We start from the raw sequence: 7,692 nt of genomic DNA on the forward strand, positions 1-7,692 counted from the left end.
ATCACTAAGTCAGGTAGCAGGGCTGGCTCCTCCTCCATTTGGCTGGGGGCCTCATTCATCTTGGCTGGTGCTGAGCATTGGGAGGCTCCCTCCCCAGGATCTGCAACTTCCCCTACACCAGCAAGAGTCGCTGCTTTCAATCAATCTGCTTCTAAAGGCAGAGGGTGGAGATCCTCCGAAGGGAATCCCCACCAGTTTGGCCAGCAGTTCTCCAAAACAGCCCCAGTCCTGCCCAGGATCACTGGATAGGCAAGGGTAGGGACCAGGGGCTCTGCACATTCCTATCTTTAAGGTCACTTGATTATAGGGATAGGCCTTCAAGTCTCCATGCACACACACTCCAGCATAATGGTGTCCTGAGGAGGGCCAGAGTTAGACACCAGAGCATGCCATACCAGGATCTGAGCACATCCAGAATCAATCAGTCCATCTGCTTCTGTCCCATTTATCCACAGTGGGATGGTCAGCTTTGCTGGGTCCTGATGGTGTGCTCATGCATGCAGGGCCTAAAGCTTCCCAAAGTTGCATTTCATGTAGGGGCAATCCCTGGACCAGTGCCCCAAGCCACCACACACAAAACACCAGTCCTGATCTTGGGTGGCACCAGTGGTGTCTTCTCTGGGTGCCCGGGAGGATGAGTTGCAGTGGGCTTTCCCAAATCCTGGTGTAAGTTGGAGCCCTGGCTTAGTCTCTGGTGAAGCCATAGTCTCCCAAATGGTGAGGTGGGGAGATGGTCTTGGTTATGGAGTTGGAGCATGTGGGTACCCCATAACCCTTGAGCCCTACGGGGGCCAGGGAAGGGGAGAGCATGCTCCCTGACCCTGGGGACCTTGAGTAGCTCCATCCATCAGGGCCATGGTACTCATGGTCACCCTTGGGATTGAAGGGGGTGTCATCCCTGGGGACCTGGCTGCCAGGTAGCTCTCCATCAGTTAGATGGCAGTGGCCACACTAGTAGGGAGATGCTGTACAACCCATTCCTTCCCCCAGAGGGAATCTGGGTACTTGTGTCCTTGTATTTGTCTCTGGCTTCAGACATCTCCAGCAGGCGTTGCACAGCTTTTGAGTGATGAGGCAGGGTTGGGCTCCACTGGGTACCGTTTCTCCCAGAAGCATTATTTGAACGTCTCTTCCAAGATGTCTAGGGCATCAAGGATTGCTGCCTTGATCTGGGCATAGTCCTGAGCCATAAGGGGGGTCTAGTGCATGGTATGCTACTCCAGTCAGATGTGGGGTCAGCATGGCCACATATTGTTCTTGAACCCACTGGGCAACCATGGCCACCTGCTTGAATTTCCAAAAACACATTTGGATAATCATCAGGCCCCATTTTGGCAAGCTTGATAGGAGCTGCTATTGTTGGGATGCTAATTCACCAATTAGCTGTTGCTGGGCCATTTGTTGTAAGAGTTGCTGCTGTTGCTGCTCCTGCTCGGGGCATTTTGTTCAGCCACCCATTTCAGCAGCGGTTCCATATTTATTCATGGGCAGGGCTCACCCCTGCTTATCTTTTTATTTTCCTTTGTTGAATCCTTCTGGCAGGGCTGGGGCTATGCCTGCATTCTCCACCAATTGCGGTCAGATCTCTGGTGGCTGAATAGCCTACCAGCTAGACTGCAGTGAGTAAGTAGGCAGGAAAGAGGGGGGGAATTGTCCCCCTGTTCCAGGAACTCCAGGCTGCTCTCTGTTCAAGTCCTCCAGGCTGCTCTCTGTTCAAGTCCCAAGAATCCAGATTTCCCCTTAATCGCAGCTTCTCAGTAAGTTCCCCTCTTTTCTGAGACGTGTGGGGTGGGAGCTTACTTGCCCCCATGGCTGCTGAGTGGACAGGCTCTGGTTCGTGTCCTTAAACCGCTGAAGTGATCTTATGCCTCCTTGCTAGTCAGTCCCAAACTGAGTCAACTTTTCTTTTCTCCTCCCTTCAGGCTTGGCATTGGTTGCAGATACAGTGGGATGGGGCTAGCTGGTCTTTAACCACTGGGACACTGGGACCTCCTTTCTCCACTCCCTCATACTTACACCGTACCATCTCTTTCCTCAGCTGTATCTCCCCCCAGAGCAACTATTTATTTCGGCATGGTTTTGTTGTCTCATTCTTAAATCAGGCAATTAAAAAAAGTTTTAAACAACTGTTTAGAAATAAATTAAACTTTTATTCAGTTTGGCCAGCAACCGCAAACTGCGGCCAATGGGAGCCTAAAGCAGAGAGGACCTGTGGAGATGCAGGTAAATAAGGCACTGGCAAAATTCAAGTTTGATGCAAAATTCAAATGTCTCGTTTCTGCAGTACAAAAAGACTGGCCACTGAAAATATACACACATATATATATATATATGCTCTCTCTTTCACTGTACACTGTATTTTTCACGTTACTCAACTCAAACATGTGAGTGGTAATATGAAGAGTTCCTTTTAAAGGTTCTTAGTAGTTCTGAATATTAGAGTTGTAAGTAATTTTTCCTAACCCACCCAGCAGCTCTAACTATAAAATATGTTTTATTAAGTTACTGTTCTAGCTTCTGAGCTACTCTGTGAAGTATTTTTGACAAGTAGAGGCTGTCATTGAAACTAAGCAGCTCTGTTAAATATTTAAAATATGGCTCTCCCAGGAAGAAAGAGAACAAGAGCAGCAGTTCTGGAAGTTTTTCTCAGCTGCTAAAATGCACAATGTAGCAAATATTTTAATATTATCATCTAGGTTCAATTAGGACCCACAACATCACAGATGCTGTCTAAACACCGTGGTAGGCAGTGTCTTTGCGCCCAGTGAACTATTTTGTTTTGTTTGGTGTTTTTATATCTCTAATCTGCCTATTTCACTCACTGAGCAAATAAAAGCCCAACTAAACTGTTTCTAAAAAAAAATCTTCAGATGTTAAATTTGAACCTACCAATCAGATAACATAGAGGGGAATAAATAATCTTTTAAAACAAATTAAGATTTGCTAGTCATATCTCTGAAGCATGAGTCATAAGTAGTTTTCCTGGACCTATCAGTGAATTTCTGAATTAACTTTGGAAAATCACTTAGGTCAACATTAATGCTTACGTGAGGTTAAATTTCTTAAATATATAAAGTGTTTTGAAATCTCAATAGGCACGTACTAAAGGAGTGCTAAATGCCATTACATGTGTCATTAAAAGTCTGAAATTCGTGGCTTAATCCTGTATTTTGTACATAAAAAATTCCCAGGGAGGAGTCAGTGGAAGTTTTGAGTGCACCAGGAATGCATGATGAATATATTTAATTGTATGAGTTTTTCTATAAACCCAATATGAATGTTTTTAAATTTGTCCCCATTACTATCCATTACTCTCAAAGGTAAATAATAGCTATTCAAATAAACATACTGCAATATTTTTTTCTGAACTTAGGGCAAAAAACTCAGTTTTGTGTTTATGCATGCACAGTGTCCTATCTAAACAAATCTCCAAGACTTTGAACAAATGTGGCTTTCTGTAGTGGTCAGTTGCAGAAGAACTTTGTATGTGCTAGTTTAAGGGTGGTGAGGCCTACGTTCTTTCCCCCCCTTTTCCCTTTTCCTTATAACTGATGAGCCAGAAGCAAGTCTTTGGGAACATAAACCATTGTAGCAAGAACGAATTGTAGTTAAGGGTGAGAACGCATAAACAATTCTGTTTATCCTAACATACTGTTCATGTAAACAGGGCCAAAGAACAAGTAGAACTAGAACAGAACCAGATCGATAACTAACAGCTAAGCCCTACATCAGCACATAATGAGTAACCCCTGGAAATTTCCAAACTGCCAAACATGGCAGGAAAACTGTATTTAAGGGTGCCTCAGAGCCTAGCAAATCGAACCTCACCGATGGGCTTTGGGTACCGGCGCCTCGGAAGCTGAGATAACCTCCCTCCCACTTTGTCCGCAGCCTACCCGGGGTTCCAGGCTTGCAGGAAGGGACATAAGATATGCTGCTTCTTTGTTATATTGTTCCATTTATGGGGCACAGCTGTTAGCTGTCAGGAAATAAACTACTTGTGTTTGACAGATACCTGTGTGGAGTATTTTGTACTTTGGGAACCCAGTGTCGGACCTTAGACTTACTCTGGCTGGCTACACTTTCTAACAACAAGAAGGCACAACTGTTGGTCCTTACTGAAATTTTGAAAGAAAGCAATGTCTGAGTTATCCAAACACAAAACAAATATCTGAAAATGCTTATAACTGAACAGTGTATAATTTTCACATAAAAAAAGACATGTATGCATTTTTCCTAAACTTTCCAAAATACATATATCACTTTTGAACTGTTATCCAGTTAAAGAAAATACTGTTTTTTAAAAAGTTGCAAGGGTCTGAAAACAGCCATTGAGATTCTGTTTCAGCCTTATCTATAGTCATTGCTGTGATAGAACATTTAGTGATTAATACTTTTTATAAAAATACATTCTTTAATTTTATGAAAGGGAAACTGCCACGCTTGTTAGGTTGCCCTATACTGAAGTTTCCTGGTCTGTAGGTTTTGACTTCAGGATACCAGAGCTACAAAATGTATTTATTTTTGCATTAGAGCCTCACTATTCTGCACTACATGACCACACATAAGACTGGATGACACTTCCCCTTCTAATAAAAATGTCATAGCAAATGTTGTAGTAAGATCCAATATTGGTAAGACTTAAATAAAAATATACTGCAGTACATTTACTGGTAATAAATAATAATAATAATAAGTACTTAGTTCTTCTATAACATACTATGGAATATTAACATACAGAATTAGGCCTAGACTGCAACTATCAAAATAAAAGAACTGAGTATATTTTTCAAAGCATTATCTTTTTTACTGTGTTTACTTGCTAATTTACACAATTTAGCAATAATTAGTGGCTCTCCTAATCATTAGTATGAAATAGGATCTTATATTATATTAATGGACTGGGCTAAGCAATATATAACCTATACTGCAGAAGAAAAATTCTCACAGGAGGAATAATAAGTAAAATTGCTGTAATCTTATTAGCAAAGGGTTAGGTAGCAGGAATGCTCAGGCAGAAGGAAAGAGAGAAAGAGATTGTCTTTCTCTCTCCTATGATGATTTTAGTAGGACCCCAGATTGGAAATTCCCCAGCCCTGCCCAACAGAGATGTAGAAAATTCTTTGTATGTTCACTTATCATGTGAATGTTCATGTTCATGGTAGGCATACTGAGAAGTTGTATAAAAATAAAAAATTATCTTATTGCAAGGGTGAAGTATAACACTACTTCGACTCTCATAATCCAGGGCTGTGTCTACACTGGGCCACTTATTCCGGAAAAGCAGTCGCTTTTCTGGAATAACTTGCCAGCTGTCTACACTGGCCGCTTCCTTTTCCGGAAAAGCAATGACGATCTACTGTAAAATCGTCAGTGTTTTTCCGGAAAAACGATGCTGCTCCCGTTCGGGCAAAAGTCCTTTTCCGGAAAAACTGTTCCGGAAAAGGGCCAGTGTAGACAGCACAGTAGTCTTTTCCGCAAAAAAGCCCCGATCGCGAAAATGACGATCGGGGCTTTTTTGCAGAAAAGCGCGTCTACATTGGCCATGGACGTTTTTCTGGAAAAAGTGCTTTTCCGGAAAAGCATCCTGCCAATGTAGATGCGCTTTTTCCGGAAATACTTATAACGGAAAACTGTTCCGTTTTAAGCATTTCCGGAAAAGGGTGCCAGTGTAGACGTAGCCCAGAAGAATAGCACTCAGTCAGTAACCAAACCCAAGAGAGACAAAGCAGGCTGCTACCTAAGGCGGAGAGTTGTAATTCACCCAATCTTGTTGTAGACTAGCTCATTCCAGGCTGACTTTGATTGCAGGATGAGGAAACTCTTAAAGTGATAGCTTGCAATTCCAACACAGTCTGCAGTATACAAGATGAACAAGCTGCTCCGGTTACTGGGGGCCTCAAAGTTTGAGAGTCTCAGGGTCTTGAGAAAGTCTCAGGCTTAGGAGAAGTCTGACATAGAACACCCTACACTGCCACTTACTAGGAGACACGAGGAGTAGCAGTGGGAAAGCAATTTTTTGGGGCTGTGGAGGATTAGTGTCCCAGTTTTAAATTGCCTTTACCTCCTGCTACTGCCTTGATTGGGAACTTCTGCTGATCTCCCTCCCAGCTATTGCTGATGCCTGCTATTCATAAAGTCATGGACATGTAGCACTGGAAGGGGCCTTCAGATGTAATGAATTTCATCCCCATGCTGAAGTAAAGTCAAGTAAACCTACCCGAGTAGTAGACAACGCAGTTCACCAGGGCTAGTGGGCCGCCGGCACTTTATTTACCTGCACCTCCAAAGGTACAGCCACTTGAAGCTCCTGTTTGCCATGGATAACCATTCCTGGCCAATGGGAGCTGCGAGAAATAATGCGGACTGAGACACTGCATTCTACAGCTATTGTTGGCCAGCAACCGCAAACTGCGACCAATGGGAGCCTAAAGCAGAGAGGACCTGTGGAGATGCAGGTAAATAAGGCACTGGCAAACCACCAAGAGCTAGTCCTAGCAAGTCACATCCAGCTTATTGCCCACCACTGACTTGGCCATCCCTGACAGGTGTTTATTCAACATGCTCTTTTAAAAACCACAAATTATGGGGATTCCATAACCTTCCTTAGAAGACTATTCCAGAGTGTGATGGTTCCAGACGGTTAAGTTTGGTCAAGTGGTGGGTTTGCAGGCGTGAGCCCTGGCCCCTCCTAGAGGACAGGGCCCTGCGAGCCCACCACCCAGGGCACTTTAGGATCTAACAGGGCCCCTCTTTCCTATCTCACACTAACACTGAGGCAAACCCCTAGTGGGGTCCAAGTATACGGACAAGGCGAATACAAAGGCGGGGGCGGGGGTTAGGGGAACCTGGGCCCGCCCTCTCCACTGGGTCCCAGTCTGGGGCCCTAAGGGTTTGGGGCATTAAACCCCTACCCAACTGACAGGATTTCTCCCCGAAGCACGTCAGCCTACGGGCGCCAGAAGTGCTCTGCCCCGGGCTCCTTCCTATCCCCCTCTTGTTCACCGGGCCTTCCAGCGGGGTCTGCCTTGCTTACTGCTCCGTCGTCCCTCCTCGATCCTGGCTTAGGGCACTGTCCCTCCGGGTGACTCCCTCTGTTCCTCCACCTGGAAGGAGTAAAGCGTGCTCCCTGGGGCGCCTGGCGACTCCAGCCGTGTGAGTCGTCCTGCTGCTTCCTCCTTCCGGCCTTTTCAACTGGCCCATCCTGGTACGGCACAGGACGTTGCCCCGCCCCCTCAGTGTCCCCCCGTTCGGGGACACTGAGTCCGGGGGTTGGAGCTCCACCCGCCCTGTGATGTGGCAGTCCGCCAGCAGTCCTGCCTCTGTGGCTGACGGCTGCCTTCTCCCGGCGCGGCCTGGGCCCCCTCCGGACCGGCGGGGCTGTCCGAGCACTGCCAGGTTCGGTGCCAGCCCCGGCTGCCTCAGCGTCCCGGCCACCACTCCCCAGCACAGCACAGCACCGCCCCGCCCCGCCCCCATGTCTGGTGTGCAGAGGGCCCCCCACCGGGCTCTGCGTCAGCTCCTGCCGGTCCGGCACACCCGCTGCAATTCCCTGGTGCAGCACCATCTCTCCCCCTTGCCTCAGTCGGCCCGTCACACAGAGCTAAACAACCTTTATAGTTAGAAGGGATTTCCTAGTATCTAACCTCAAGCTCCAATGCTGCAGATTAAGCCCACAACTTCTTGTCCTGC

The sequence above is a fragment of the Pelodiscus sinensis genome, chromosome 9 (assembly GCF_049634645.1).
Source record: "Pelodiscus sinensis isolate JC-2024 chromosome 9, ASM4963464v1, whole genome shotgun sequence".
In the NCBI taxonomy this organism is placed as follows: Eukaryota; Metazoa; Chordata; order Testudines; family Trionychidae; genus Pelodiscus; species Pelodiscus sinensis.